Below are 13,146 nucleotides of genomic sequence, written 5' to 3' on the forward strand. Positions count from 1 at the left end.
TAAATGTTTGTTAAGATTGATCAGCCTAGTTGAATGATCCAAAGTCTCTAAGTGTCAAAACTAAAAAACATGAACATTTATTAAAGTTGATCGTAAAGAGTCTACACATGTAATAGACTCATGCTCAAGTGAGTAACAATTCCAACACTTTTTCGATTGAATCATCCTTGTACTTCTACTTGAAAGAGTGATTGAATCAAATGTTGTGTCATTGATTGAATTTCAAGTTCTTAGATGGGCTTGTTAAGATTGGTCAGAATGAAGCAAATTCCCCTAATAGAAGGAATATTTACTTAGTGAAAACATAAACATCCATACTTCAAATTATGACCTATATTTTTACAAAACCAAAGTGTTATTTCATATTATAATTATATAAAAAAAGTTAGGTTTAATTAAGTTTTTCATACCTGGAATATAGCTCGTTTTCAAATTACTACCTAACATTTATTTTCTTTTCACCCAGATACTTGAAAAAAAAATTGCATTTCATTTTACTACTCGTCGTTAGTCCGCATTAGTTAAGTGATGACGTGGTGGACAAAATGTCACGCCATCACACCCTAGTCAATAAACATGTAGGCATAGATGTCCACGCCATTAATTTTTGTGCGGTTATGATTCGATGTGGCAGGGACTACACTTCCAAGATGAGGTCCATCATCGTTTTCAAATGTCGATCATTCGTCACCTCTAAACTCAATTGCGATGAGGCCAAGTCTTGGCTACCTCCGATGAGTATTTCGGAGTCTCGACAATGGTCCGATGACCTTGTCGGATTGAGATCCAACCTCGTCGGTGCCAACGGAGAGGGAGAAAGGTTGAACCAAGCAAATGGGATGGTTTACCACGAGAGTGAATTGAAGAAAAAGGATAAGTTAGTTATCGACGGATGTGCAGCGGATTCGATGTTGGAGGAAGAGGAGAAGGTGGAGCTGGTTTTTTCGATGTGCTAAGATTTCAATGCTGCAAAGTTGACGGCGGTGAACACACACATCAACAATTACCTCGTGCAGACGGTGAAGGAGGAGTAGCGACAGATGAGGCGGTGAAATTGAAGACACTGAAGAGATGTTCCATCTCAAAGATTTTTGAGATGAAAGAGGATGTTGAAGAGGAGAAGTCGTCGCCGGAGATCGAGATGGTGTTGAAACATTTGTCGTTTGATGCTGACAAAGTTTCGATTACGGTCACAAAGTTTCAGTGGCTTTCGAAGCGGCTCGAGGCCTTAAGATCCAACGGAATTTCCTTCGATTTGATGAAATTCGATGAAGGAAACTTGAATTCAACGGATGAGGAGAAGGAATCAGAGATGCTTTGTCTTGCTTGTAAGGTTTTCAACACCGCAACGGTGACCGCAGCGAAACGTGCACATAGACGGTTTGTCTAGCAATCGTTATGAAGAGTGGAAACCTGTACCTACGTGTTTAATAACCAGACATGATGACTTGACATTTTGTTTATCACGTCATCACTTAACGGATGTGAATTAATAGCAAATAGTAAAATAAAACGTAAAAACTTTTCAAATATCTCAGTAAAAAAAAATATTAAACAGTAATCTTAAAATAGTATATTCTAAGTATCAAAAACTTAATTAAATAAAAAATTTATTATATAATTATTGAATTCATCATCACATCCCTAACAATTTAAAATTAGAGTTACATATTAAATTACTGTAGAAAATGTCAAAATCATGAGGAAGCCTCAATTATTCAAATATATAATGTAACATCAATCCAAACACCAAAAGGTTCTATTAATTACAGTTTATCATTACAAAATGATTGTCACATAACACCAAAAGGATTCAAGTTCCAATAATCAAAGATACAAATCCCATACATCATTTAGGATAGATTTAGTTGCAGAAGGAAAAAAGAATGAAAAAAATAAAAAAGATTCCCTTGAATTTGAATAGTAACTCTCCTCCATAACTAAACCACTCCTTACACGACACGAAGCATGGAAGCAAAAGGTTAGAATAGGCTATTATGCTAAGCAGATGTGACACACGAAGAAACCATAACCTCCTCCTTCTCCTGAATCTCCTTGCTGCACTTGACGATGGCTATTTTGGGCGTGCGCACCGCTCTGCCTCTAGCGGAGTAAGTCCGATACACTAAGCACCCTTTCCCTGACAGCAACTCTTGCTTCAACAATAGCCCTCCACAGCCTCGTAGCTGGCATAACTGAACCCACTTGAAGGATATAAAAGGCGCCTTTTAAAAAAAGAAAGAAACAAGAAGAGGACAACAGAGCAGAGACAGGACCAAAGGCAACTGAAGAGATTCAGCCTGCCTTTAAAATTTTAAATATGGTCCTACATTCAGGATCCACTTTTATCAATATATATTTCATGATCCTACATTCTGTTGTCTTAATTATCCAAAACGTCTAGATACATTAGCGCAGGATTTCAGTTTAACGTTCTGTCTTTCTTGAGTTTAAGTTCTCAACATGTAATTACACCAGATATTCAATGAAAGAATTTTGTTGTTAATCATAATTTTACTTGAGTGCCTTTAAAAAAAAATAGTTTTACTTGAGTTAAGTAGGATTGCTTCTCCTAAAGTATACGATAGTTTATGTGAAAAAGAAAAACATTAACTTTATTTTTTTAAATATCATTTTTTCTCTTTGGTATCTGAAAAAAAAACATTTGAATAGTTTTACAAATTATTGGAAAAAACCTAAATCTCATATTGACTAAAGATAAAATCAAGATAGAGTGTATAAGTGAGGGACAATTCTTATCCCTTAAACTAGCTTGTAGGATTAAGTTAAGCTTAAATTCACATTTTACAAATTTAACAAAAATACTTAGCAAACATATTAAATAGGCTCCAAAAAAATCTTTTCGATTTTGGTCTCACAATTTATTGAAATACATCAACTTAAAAATTAGGATAAATTGCGATTTTGGTATTCTAATTTTGAATTCATGATTTTGGTCTCTTTATTTCTAAATCAAGACAATTAGCTAGTCTTCTTATTTTTTTTAGAATAAATAATTTTAATCATTATGTCAATTGATCATCTAAAGTCAAATATTAATCTTGATGTAGCATATTGGTGCTAATGTAATATTTATTTAAACTGTTGACATGATGCTTATATAACAATAAATAAAATAAAATAAAATAAAAAATCTTAGTAAGAATTAAATTCATAATCTTTTACTCAAACATAAAATAATAAATCATTAAAATGCATGTTTTATTTATTTAATTTATAAACACTATTTTGTAATATCATTAGTCAATAATTATTAATTTTTTTTACTTATAAAAACTTATAAATTGAAAAAATAGTTTACATATTTTTTATTTTATTTTATCAATTTATAATTAAATTTAATAAATTAATATATAAATTATTTACATCAATTATTTCATAAATTGATTTTAATATACAGATTATTTTTACTCTAATTATGAAAACCAATATAATTACATCAATTACTATGTAAATTATACAAATTACGCAAATTTTATTTCAATATTTAAATTATTTTTATTTTAATTATATAAATTAATAAAAATTCAATATTTAATTTTTATAGAGAACTTACATGTTAGTATTTTTGTTTAACTATAAAAAATTATTTTAATAAATAATTTTTTAATACCAATTACACAAATTAATAAAATTACATAAATTAATATCTAAATTATTTATAAAAATTATGTAAATTTATTTTATTATGGAAATAATACAAATTTTTATTTTAATTATAAAAATTAATATATTTTAATTTTTTAGATTACTTAAATTTGCATAATTTGTATAAATTACATGAAATAATTTCTAAAAATAATCTACATATTAGTTTATATTTTTTAAAATTATAATAAAATAAGAAAAAATTATATATAATAGTTTATTAATTTGTATTAAAATAAAATTAAATACATGTAAAACTAAATATTAAATATTTTATTTTAATTTATAATTTTTATAATTCAAAAAAGTTTAATAATTCTTGAGTAATGATACATGTAAAATAATATTTATAATATTGATTATATTGATTATAAATTTAAAATTATAGAATGAACAAAATTATAATTTAACCTAAAATTAAAATGATAAACATTCAGTACGTGGAAAATTACTTAAATTGGTTTATTACTTTAAGATTATTTAGAAAAAAATATAATAATTTGGAATTAAACTGGTACTTTATTCTAGCTTATGCCTTTGTCCCCGACATTGTCCAGAAAAAAAAAAAAAAACCCTCCATTGTATAGATTATAGAATCATATCCGTTCCAATAATTTACATATTGAAATCAAATCAGGTTAATCAGATACGTCAGAAGGCAGATCGATTGTTCATGCGCAAAACTACCATTGGCTTTTAGCTTTCACTTTGTTGCAAGTCATATATGTATCCCTGACTCACTAGGTCAAACCTGTCAATTAATAATTCAATTATTGATACCAACTTAAAGCACTTGCCTACCTTATGCAATTTCTAAAACAAAAATGGTTAATGTAAACCCAAGTGTTCCTAGACAGTCACAAAGAGAAAAGTATAAATCTAGTAATAAGATATGATGCGATAAGAATAAAAAATAAAATAATACTATCCCACTCAAACAAACAAGATTATGATTTAGAAAAAAAAATATCAGTTAAATGTATATATTATTCGGGTGTTATTATATTATTATTCTTTTTAAAATCTATGAAGAAAAAATTGGGGCTGAGCATATTTGATTCCCCTCCCCTCCGCCATCCCATTTTTCTTAAATATTTTATACTTAAAAAATATACCGTTTGAAGCTTTTCTTTTTCGCCATGAGGCTAACGGTTGGAACATACTGGTGGCATGTCCTTGTACCTCATTTCACACTCTTCGGAGAGTCGTTGTAGTGCTAAACGAATAAAAGAACAATAAAGGGAACAATGTTTAGTTGTTATTCTTAACAAAATTGTTGGATGATAAGTGTGAGATGAAATCTCATGTGTAGGAATAAAAAATTTAAATATCATATAAATAAAAGAAATACTTATAAATTTAAGTCTTAAGATTTTCGATGAATATAATGTTAAGTTCACTTAAAAATTTATGTAGTTATAGGTAATATTTATCCGGCGAAGGCTAAATGATAAATTTGCTAATTGTTAGATATGCTGGTTAAATAATACTACATTTTTAATGACATTTTTATAAGTCAAAGGATATGATATGTCTCATCTAAGAATATAAACCGATGACTACTAATGAGAAATCTCAACATTAGTAGTAGTAGTGGATTTTATATATAAGAAATAAAAAAACAAAATAGATATTGACAAAAGAAAAGATATAAAGAATGACTAGAAGGCGCGTGAGAATGAAGTTTCAGCCTCATGATATTATTAGAGAATAATATTAAAAGTGAAGCTCATGCATGCGTGGACGATTGCCCAGGCATAAATAACAAGAACTTGGAAGAACTAAGATTTTGTGGACCATAATTACTGGAGAAGGTGACACTTTGTCACTGGATCTTAGTTTTACTATTATATTTGGCTCCTCAAAGGTTTTAATTACTATACCCTCCCTCCAATCTCCAAAAGAGCATACAATGGTGAAATGAGAAGCAAAAGGGGTTTGACTATTGTGGGTAAGGGAGCAAATTAAAGTGGTGCTGTCCACATTTTCATGGCTGTTCTTTGTGGCCTTAAAATGATGGAAATAGATTACCCAAGTCTAGGCATTCACGCAGTCATGAATGTGGACCATCTGATTAGACGGTTAGTATTTTAAAGGTGTTTTTTTAAGTTAAATTTACTAAAACAATTTGTGAATCATTGGATCTTCATCAAACAGTTTTAATTATCTGACTGTGTGAATGCGTAAGTCCGTCGACTACAGGAATCCAGCTCCTAAATGATCAGTATCTACAAAAGAAGGGTTCAGACGTTAATTTATTGTGGCTTGTCCTTTCTAGCCAGCTGCAACCCATGAAAGCACTGCCACCTGAACTCTATATCTAGTAGTGTCAAATTGAACTAAGCCTTTTAATTTCAAGACTAGATAGATAAATAAATAAAATAAAACCAAAAGCATTTCAGAACTATATGAAATTAATGTGAACAGCACCATATATACTAGAGCATGCCTACATGCACCCTGGTTGCATTCATTTGTCCCCAGTCCCCACTTCTCCATCTTTGGGACTTAATTTGGCGTTTTTAAAGCTTTTTTTGTCTTTGTCTGAGACTGCTATCCAGGGAAGCTTTTGTTGGTAGGGGGGCCTTATGGAAGGTACGTAGAAATGATAGTGGCTTCTTTGTGGATCTTTGCCTTTTCCCTCTCAAGATAGGAATGAATTGTTCCACCCTTTTTTTTTTTTTACCAAAATCCAAATCATTCTAATGGCCAAATTACTTTTAATTGATTAAAATCAAGTTTTAAAAACTAATCTTAAACTGTTTTGGACATATGTTAAAATTGATATTAACCATAATTTTTATTTAAACATGTACTTTTTTAATACGAGAATTAAGCTCTTAACAGTTAAATAAACAAACACTAATGATTATTTGTGTGAAATCAGGCAGCCTCTACCGTGAGTAAGCTAATGAATGGTGCATGAGTAAATCACAGTAGTTTAACCGTAGCTTCTATTGATGAATGAATAAACAACTGAGATTTATTACCTTGACTTAGTAATGCAGGTTGCTGGAAAATTTACTCTTTGATCCTTGAAATTTGTTTTGGAAAATTTGAAAATTGCAGAGTGGGGATATAAGCTGAGAAAGATCACGAAATAGGTTTGGAAGGCAAAGTACTGATCAGCTGAATATTTGAAGTCCAAATTATCATGTCACTTCAGGAAAAGGAGTTTGATGTTAGTTTTGGGAGCTACTAGGTGCTAGAAAGAATAAGGATCACCATCTGCATAAGTATGCTTTTAACTGAATGCGAGGTTTTTTTATTTATAACTAGTGATTGCTTCTTTTTAAAATTCTGCAGTAATGCAGTAAAAAAGAAAATCAGCATTAAGAAATTAGTTCATGGGGTAAATTTATAATGAGCTAATTGATTATGTTCTGAATTTTGTATCTAGACAAATGGTTCTGTTAGTTGTCCAAGAATAAAACTTAAAAGCTCGTTCTTCTTTTACTCTAATCTTGCAATTAGATGATTGGCATGCTATTTTGTACTGAGTTTTTTTCTTCTGTTTTACTTTTCAGGCACAGCAACTAATATGGATGGCAATCTTTGACATATAAGCCACTCTAAATATCACACCACTATTTGCTAGTCGAAGAAGTTTTATGTTAGTTTTGAGAGCTACTAGGTTCTGAAAAGAATAAAACAGAGCACTATATCTACCCAAGTATGTTCATAACGCGTGAGAATGATTTATCAAACAATTGTTTTTAGAAACACTATCTGTTTATCTTCTAAGAAAGATTACAATACTAAGAAGAAAGAAACAATAGTCATACAATATTTACTAAATGCAATATCCATCATTCAATGTTAAGCTAAATACAATAGTTGGACATATACTATTACCTAAATACAATAGCTATGTTACATATTGTTGCCTAAATACAATATCCATCATTCAATGTCATAGAACAGTATCTTCTAGTAGTTTGGCATCCAACAATAAATATCTATAGATGTTAAGCTTCAGACTGTGAAGAGTCTTGTAACAATATAATAATCAACAAGAGTCATGTTGATTATATATATTGAACTCCTCAAGCCCAACAAACAACCATATGAGTGGCCTTATAAGTTTTCTGCATATTGCTTGCTGAGTACTTCCATATTAATTAGTGCCTTGAAAAGAAGATATCTTCTTTTACACAGTTTTGTTGTTGCATACTGCATTGACAGTGAAATCTCATGGTGTGTCACTATAAAAGCGTATGAAAGGTGTAAGTGTAAAATATTCCGTATGTCCTTCAATATGCAGGCATGTCAGTTTTTATATCCACGTGATGACTAAGATGAAAACAATATGCAGGCATGTACCCAAATCTGTCTCTTGTAACAATTAAGAGTTCTTAAAAGGGCATCAGTCTAATATGGACTATTTCTACTGGTCACACTTGTTGAAGAGAACCATAGCATAGGACCATTAACATTCCAAATATAAGCTTAATTCAATGGTTTTTGTGAGCGTTGTGTAAATTATGCAGTTTTAAAACTTGAAATGAAAATCCATATCTGGCCTACTTGATTTAATACTGTCTGATAATCCAGACCAATAAAATTCATGGAAAGCTCAAATTACGCGAGTTAGTATCAATTATGAACATTTTAGTAACTAGAGTAAAATTGAGTGCCTAGACATTTTCATACAGAACCATGAAGTCTAGACTCTACGTGATAGCTAAGCTGATGGTGAATATTTTTAATATCCAAATCTAAAATATAAGCAGGAAGTGGGGATGCTATAGCACTCTGTCAAAAGTGGGTAAGGCATGTTTGATCTATCACACATGCATTTCTTTTTCACTTTAGCACGCAATGATAATGGCAATACCAATTTCGATTTGTCCTTAGTCACCACATACTAGTTAGTGGATCTACACACTACCATTTCTATTGGGCTCAGATTTAAGTGGGAGTTTCAAGTATTAAGAAAGTCTCAATTTAAATATTGGTTTGATCCATCCAGTTCAAAGCTAAGACCTTCTATTTGGACGCATTTAAGTTCGAGCTTTGTCATATATAATATATGTAGCATTGGCCAGTTATAACATTTGTCAAATCCAGTATTACCCTTTCATTCTATTTGGACTCTCTTAAAAATTCTACGTGATTTAATCTCAAAACGCTTAAACGATGAACACGAATGGAGAAAATGTGCGGTAGAAATGACGAAACGAACTGAAACCAAAAAAACATTTTGAGGAGTTACAGGCAAAAATAAATGTTGGTTTTGTGGAGGAAATTATAAAAAACAGAGGAAAGAAGAGAGACAATGCGTATGCGGAGAAAATAAAATTATTCTATTCTAATTCAAATTGTTCTCAGCAGCGATACAATAAATAACAAAAGATAAACTAATTAGATAACAAGATATTAGCAAAACAGAATATTAAAACTAACTTGCTCCTTAAAGATAAGAACCACTTATTTGACTAGGCTAATCCATTAAAACTGTCTTATTCCTAAAATATAGGAAATCAACTTATTTACTAAATCCTATTTTAAAAACTGAAAAATAAAATATTATGCAGTTACAAAAGTAAATCTTCAACACTCCTCCTTGCTTTTGGAACTGCAAACTCCAATTCTTTGAGTTCAAGTTTGTTGATAGGTAGTGATTTTGTAAACATGTCAGCCAGTTGATCTTTAGACTTGTAGTAAATCAAGTTCACTTCTCCACTTTGTTGCATCTTTATCAAATAATAAACTTTGATGTTGAAATGTTTAGTCTTCCCATGACACACAAGATTGTTTACAATAGCAATGACTACTTGATTATCAACAAAAATTCCAATTTTATTCTTTTGATAAAATAGAATGTTTGGCCTTGTTGTAGTGAGATACATTAGACATCCAATCAAGCTCTCATAATATCCTTCATCAATGTTATCAACGCTTTCTTCTTTTCTGAACTTCTCCTTTTGATTCATTAGTGTGCTAGCAAATTTGCATTCCTCCATTTGAAACTTCTTCAAATTTTCTTTTGCATATTTCCTTTTTTTCATGTTTAGCATTCTTTCAAGATGACAATGATAAAGTCTCTTGTGCTTGAATTCCGTGTGTGTGACTTGAGTGAAATAGGTTGTATGTTTCTCCTCTGCTGGATCAAATGAGAAGCTTTTACCTTTCATTTTAACCCTTAGAACTTCTCGGCCAAAATTGTCATAGATAAAGCAATGTTGATGTTCAAATGACACTTTAAATCCCTTTTTAATCAACTGACCTACGCTTAGCAAATTTTGGTCAATGTTAGGTACATAAAGAACATCTGATATTAATTTGATACCTGAACACGTTGAAATTGCAATAGTTCCTTTTCCTTTTACAGGAATATAGCCACCATTCCCAATTCTGACCTTTGAGACATTAGTTGGCTTCAAATCTTTGAATAAAGTCTTATCATATGTCATGTGGTTTATATAACCACTATCAATCAACCAACTTTCACTTGATTCACTACTCAAGAAGCATGTGGCCACAAACAGTTGGTCCTCCTCTTCTTGATTAGCAATCTGAGCTCCCTCATCATGGTGATTTTTGTTGGGGCAGATCACCGCTTCATGTCCTATCTGGTTGCACTTGTTACATTTTGCATCTGGTCTCCTCCAACATCTGAAAGGTGCATGACCTTTTTTGCCACAATGATGACAAGGTGGATAATTTTTCTTTTTATCCTTATCTTTGTTTTGGTTGTTTGCACTATTTTCGCTGCTTGCTGGTTGATTCTTCTTGAAAAAATCATTTTTGCTTTCATCAACTTCATGATGTTTGGCTGGCAAAGCACCTTCGACAACACGATCTTGCCTCATCAACCTTCGCTGCTCTTGAGCTTGCAGGGCATGTAGCACTTCTGCCAATGTGATTTTCGACAGATCCTTTGTGTTCTCCAATGAAGCTATAGATGCTTCATACCTCTCCGGCACCGTTACCAAAATTTTCTCTACAATTCTTGAATCAGCAAAATCACTTCCCAACAACTTTATCTTGTTGGCAATACCCAACAATTTGTTTGAGTATTCTTTGATTGTCTCTGACTCTTTCATCCTTTGAAGCTCAAATTTCCTCCTTAAATTTAGCACTTGCATGCTTCGTATTCTATCATCTCCAGCGTATTCCTCTTTCAGATAATCCCAAATTACTTTGGATGATTTAAGAGTCATGATTCTGATGAATATCATTTGTGAAACACCAGTGAACAAACATGACCTCGCCTTTGCCTTCTTCATCTTTCTTTCCTTGTGATTTTTAATTTGGGCCATGGTGGGATTTTCAGGCAGCGGATATATTTCATAATCCTCTTCCACAACATCCCATAAATCCAAAGACTCCATGTAGGATTGCATTTTCACTTTCCAAAGATCATAATTCTCTCCATCAAAGATTGGAAGAGTTATGTGGGAAAAACTTGCTTCACTTTCCATGGTAGAGGTCCTGTAAGAATAAGGCTCTCGATACCAATTGTTGGTTTTGTGGAGGAAATTATAAAAAAACAGAGGAAAGAAGAGAGACAATGCGTATGCAGAGGAAATAAAATTATTCTATTCTAATTCAAATTGTTCTCAACAGCGATACAATAAATAGCAAAAGATAAACTAATTAGATAACAAGATATTAGCAAAACAGAATATTAAAAGTAACTTGCTTCTTAAAGATAAAAACAACTTATTTTTCTAGGCTAATCCATTAAAACTGCCTTACGCCTAAAATATAGGAAATCAACTTATTTACTAAATCTTATTTTAAAAATTGAAAAATAAAATATTATGCATAAATAAATAAATGCTTCCTATAGAAACCTTCAATTGCCGGTCACTTGAGTGACTCACATATGCAGTATGCACCATTTGAACACTAATTCATCCTTGTCATCAACTCATCATCGTGATATCAACACTTATTTCTTCGAATTGTTTTAGGTTTCTAGTATTGCAATGCTTAGAATAATGTTTTTGTTATAATTTTCATCAACCTTGTTTTGTTTTGTATACACTGGTCTAGACTAGAACACATAAAAAAATGACGGGCAAACACCCAAACTCTAAAGACACTTAAAAGAGATAAAGATGAAGAAAATTGTAGATAGAAATGTGATATAATGTAATAGAAAGAGAAAAAATGAAGAATGATGACAGTTGGATCTAATAAATTAATATCATTTTGTAATTTTGTGCATGCCATCCTTGTAATTGTTTGTTTTAGAAAATGATATTTCACTTATAAATCTATAATGGAATTATAATATTTACAGGTCAATTTTTTTTTATTTCTTTTCAGTCTTCATGACATCATTTATTTTATTTTACATTTCTTTTTATTCTCTTCTTATCTCTCTTCCCTTATAGAAAAAATGAAAAAAAAAGAATAAAAATGTAATTTCTTTTTATAAAAACATTGAATTAGACAGTGTTACTACACAAGCTCTCCAACTTTACATTAGAGAGACCCACAACAGAATTTGCTTCTTACCTGATGTTTTCAGTTTGGGCTTGTATTGGGTCAAAATTTCAAGAGCTGTCCATCCCAAGATCCAGACTAATTAAAAGCAGCAGTACATGTTATGACTGTATGGCCCCAAAAGTAGAAAAAAAAAACAGAAGATATCTCATCTCACATTATTGAAGTCGATAGGTACTCAGCAAAAAAGAAAAAAAATGGTGAAAAAAAGAAGAAAAAAGTTGATAAGATTGAATGGGTACAAAGGAAGCTATAATGAATTTATCATTGAAACTGTGCTAAGAGAATTAAATAATTTATAATCGGTCATCGCAGATAAATTATTGTTTAAAATACAGGCCAACATATGAGATTTATATGCACCCAATTATAAAACGGTAACACATTAAAATTTGATCATGTTAAATCAATCCAGTAAAACTTCAAGAATACCATCAGTGTAATATGTAGTGGTTTAGAAAGGAATTGAAAATGGAAAGCACGTTCAAATTATTGTTGTTTTTGTTTTTTCTTTTGGTTGACTTGATTATTATTGTTCTCTAATGTGCTATGATGATTTAACCTATTGCATGATTAACTGGCGGTAATTGGGATTGGACCCTGCACCACTCAGCCAATTTGATGGTAAAAAAGAAAACAAGTGGGTGAAGCAGCTTGTGGGAAGTGAGGTTCTTTATGCTCTAATGAATGGGATCGTGGATAAGGAAGTAAGATTTCTATCACACACACGTGTATATATAGAGAACCTAATTTGTATTAGTAGCCTAGTAGGCGTATAAGTGTGTGTTGCTATATTGGAATCATAAAGGAAGATAAATCACGTCCTATAGTTTAATTGATTTATCTCTTTGTCCTAAAATAGTCACCAGTTAATTCATGTGAACTGCCTATATAGTTTTGAGCTATTGATCGCATAATTTGACAGCCAGTCTTTTCTCCATCCTACTCAGGAGTAACAACGGGCCCAATTAGTTTAGATTTAGAGAATATTTATATATAAATAAATTAATATTTTTT

General features: G+C 31.2%; 1 long non-coding RNA gene across 2 annotated transcripts; it reads left to right on the forward strand.

Moving 5' to 3' along the window:
* Positions 1 to 5,245: 5,245 nt before the first annotated feature.
* LOC121173288 (uncharacterized) lies at positions 5,246 to 7,858 on the forward strand. 2 transcript variants are annotated; one of them, XR_005887778.1, is made up of 3 exons: positions 5,246 to 5,750; positions 6,739 to 6,905; positions 7,197 to 7,857. It is a non-coding gene; the product is annotated as an uncharacterized lncRNA (long non-coding RNA). The 2 variants fall into 2 exon arrangements; XR_005887779.1 differs by lacking the exon at positions 5,246 to 5,750 and adding an exon at positions 5,782 to 6,264 and having other exon boundaries at positions 7,197 to 7,858.
* The last annotated feature ends 5,288 nt before the right edge of the window (positions 7,859 to 13,146 follow it).

Source organism: Glycine max, chromosome 2 (genome assembly GCF_000004515.6).
Source record: "Glycine max cultivar Williams 82 chromosome 2, Glycine_max_v4.0, whole genome shotgun sequence".
Lineage (NCBI taxonomy): Eukaryota > Viridiplantae > Streptophyta > Magnoliopsida > Fabales > Fabaceae > Glycine > Glycine max.